The following is a 4,020-nucleotide window of genomic DNA, read 5'->3' as shown; positions in this document are numbered from 1 at the left end:
CATCTAATTAATTAAATACAAGGATTGACAAATTGTTTTGCCTTCTTAAAGTAAAAAGTCTTCAAATATAAAGTTAAATCACAAAAAAATATTCATCAAAAATTGATATACCTCTTTACCCTTCAAGAAGTATAGTGATAGTGTATATTCTACATTAGAATTTTACAAAAATATATTTTTTATTACAAAAAAAAAAATATTCATAACAGCCAAAGTCTTTTGACTTTCTCCAATCCTAAACTTAAATTTTTTCATTAGTGTAACTCCAAAAAGGTCTTAACTTTCTCCTTTTAACTACACGTCTACCCCATCAAAATTTCCACCAACATAAATTGTCGGTGATTTAGATGAATAGAGATTGATGGATTTTTTCGTTCCTAAAAAGAACCAAGGTTAGATATAGAATATTTTAGTGTTAACTTTTTTTGGTTTCATGAGTAGGCAGGAGAGGATCTATTAAGACCCGTGATGATGTCACGTCACCCGCAAACTTCGATGAAAACTTTGGTAAATATAGAGAGAACTTATAAATATTAAAGGTTGCCACCCTAGTTTGTGTAATAACTCTGGCATGCTTTCTCCTTTATCTCTTTTTTTTTTTGTCTGACCTTGATTTGGTAGGAGTTTTGGTCATAAAAAGTGCAAGCAGCTATAGGGAAAAAACTGTTTTGCCATGCAATTTATCAGTGTTCACAACAAGTTTTGACAAAAAAAATCATATTTCCAAAAACAAGTTAGCTTTAATTTTTGAATTAAAAGAAAACAATTTGATACACTAAATTTATATCAAACTCTTATATTTTATAAAAATACTCCACTATTTATTAATTTCATTTTCATGGGGTTTGATCTCATGATTACTTCTTTTAATGTTCCTATGGCCTTAACATTGTGTACTGCAAATAATTCTGGAATGCTCTTTCTTTTTCTCTATTAAAATACTTTGTATATTAGACGACCTTTTTATTTGTACATTATACATAGCCAAGTGTCGGAACTGGAGATCAAATCCTTATAATCTATGGATTATATTTTATTATGGAACATGTTTATTATAAAATGAGATACAAACTTATAGATGTTTTTAATAGTTTTTAAAATTTATGAGTATAAATTACATTTTCTGAAAAAGTAAAATAATTATTTTCAAAACTATTGTCAAACACATAGTAGAACTTCACTAAAAATGGTTTATCAAAAATATTTACAAATATATAATCAAACACTAGCTAAGTATGTAAAGAAATTTTTTGACTCTTGAGATCTTAAACTAAAGATATATTGAATGTACCAAAATGTCTTTTAATCTTATGGTCTTACATGTCATGTCGAAAGTTTAAATTAAAGAATTGTCAAAAAATGAGAAATCCATTCTTGTTTAAATAAACTAAAAAGGAAATTAATTATCTCATTGTATCTCAGATTATTTATCCATTATCTTGGCATTTACTTTATGAAAAAAAAAATTCTCCTATGTATAAAGATGTGTTCTTTCTTATGTTGAGTGGATGAGAAATATTATGTTGTAAATGTCAAAAGAATATCGTATTGTATTTATAATTTGATTTTAGTGTAGTGAAGGAAAGACAAGATGCAAGATGTATTTCCATTCATGGAAGTAGAACATTGTTACAACCCAAATCAGGGCCTGACAGTGACAAGTATCTTAAGTCCAACTAGGATCGGAGACCACTCCCAATACCCAAACCATTAACCATCTTACACCCCATGTCGGATTCAAACATATAACAAGATAAGAGAATATCAATTTAAAGACACTATGATAAGTCTATAACCAAAACCAACCACCAATAACTGTACAACCAACCAATACCGCCAATGTCCACAATAGTCTAACCAAGCCTCTAATTAAAACCAAAGAATATCTAGTCAGGACAAGCCCCCGACCATAGCCAAAACCAATACCAAAAGGAATAGTGAAGACAAAGAAATCCTTAACATGAAATGAGATCTTCCAAAGTATGAAAACTCATCACTTTAGTCTGACTTAAAAGTAGTCCCCAACTAACTTAGTCATTGTGTAGGAGGAGTAAAAGTATGGCTAATTCCTACATCGCGTAAAGATACAACGTCCAAAGACGGTTAGCAGGGTGAATGCTAACATGTAACTCAGGAATAAAGATAAAGTAATGCCATCAATTCAAAACCAAGTCAAACCAATGCACGTAACCATATGTAATTTATATATATATATATATATATATTCCATGTCGGGATGGGGGACAAAGTTTAGCATGTACTTTAAAACCTTAACCTGAGTTGTGTAGCTTCACCATCATAAATCCACCCACGGAATATAGGGGTCCAATGTTACCCCTGGATGGATCCCTGTGCATGTTAGCCGCACAAACTGTAGATACCATAGGTGGTCAGAGATTCCATTGTACCTTTCACCCTCTATGATACATATGTACGTATGTGCACTTGGAGTATTCCCTTGTACCCCATAAGCACTTGGTCATTAAGATTAATCCTCATGTCGGCAAATATGAGTTTTCAGTGTCCGTCTTTTAGACTCACACCTTCATGGCTAGCTAGCACTACCCCCATTATTGTCCAATTAAAATATTTAACACATAATTCAACCACCAATTTTGGAGTCAATTATTAAGGCATTAGTAAGTGGTATCATCATACTGATTATAGCTTGCAAGCAGTGTCATTAAGCCAACACTTAGGGATTCCTGTGTACCTCGCAGACTCTATTATAAAAATTACTTGGGATTCCAATGTACCCCGCAAGGTTTTCAAGACTATAATCGTCCAATTAACCAATTAATCCATGCATTAATGTCAAGGAGTAAATCAAATCAAGTGGTAATGCATATTCTAAAACTAATTATGCAAGTGGGTTGAGGTTGTTACCAATTTCCATACAAAACTAATTAATTCGGGGATTCTTTGTACCTCTATTTCCATGACTTATCAATTTAGGGATTCCATTGTACCCATGTCCATCCACCATTCCCATTCACCCTAAAGTATTTACCAACCATCAATTTAAGCAAAACAATTTCATAAACATCATAGAAAAAGCATTTAAAAAAAATTAATTTCAAAACCCTCAATGAATAGTTCAAAACCCAATCATCAAACCATATAAACCTTATCCAAATCATGCAAGTAAGAAAATACAAGTATAAGGGAAGAGTAACACAGATTAATCACCAAGAAGTACGAAGAGAAATCACCTTTGGAAGCCCCAATTGATTAGTTTCTTGAAAACCCTAAATGTTCTTGACCTTGAGGATTTGGGAGTATTTGAGAGGTTATTTGAGTTATTTATGAGGGCTAAAGCTACCCTAAAGAGGTTATAAAATGTGGGTTTCATGTTGGGCAAGAGGGTAAATATCTAGAATGCTCTTAACTTAAAAGCTAAAAAGTGTCACCTTTGACTACGAGTCAACCATTAACTCGTAGCCACTCCTTATGACTCCTCACTACGAGTCATACCAAGACAGTGACCAGGACCCCCACACTGTCAACCGTACGACTCAACAAGCTTACCTATATCTAGACTTTACAACTCGTAGGATATAGTCATAGGTAACATAAAACCCAAATGAGTTAAATACTGGATATCCTATGATTTGAGCCTACGACTCATAATAAGTCCTTAAGGCTCTTGGTGATCCACTCGTAATCAGAGCAGAACTTTGCCACTATGTTTCTGATTTAGCTACGACCAGGGTCCCTACGATTCATAACCATATCTCACAACTAATCACCACGAGTCGTGACTAAGGTAGTGAGCCCAAAGCTCAAGAATTTTCAAGGGCCAAAATCCTGGGGTGTTACATCTCCCCCACTTGGATAATTCATTCTCGAATTATGTGTTAAAGTAAACACCAGTATGATTTAAACACAACTAACAACCATACTTCCCTTTAATAAAGTCAGAAAATAAAGATGTTAAGATAACACATACCTTGAGCATAATTTTTCAGAATAGGGAATAGGAATGGATACTTGGACTTCATGTCCTCCTCGGCTTCCCAA

The sequence above is a fragment of the Capsicum annuum genome, chromosome 1 (assembly GCF_002878395.1).
Source record: "Capsicum annuum cultivar UCD-10X-F1 chromosome 1, UCD10Xv1.1, whole genome shotgun sequence".
Classification (NCBI taxonomy): Eukaryota; Viridiplantae; Streptophyta; class Magnoliopsida; order Solanales; family Solanaceae; genus Capsicum; species Capsicum annuum.
This window is presented reverse-complemented; position numbering follows the sequence as displayed.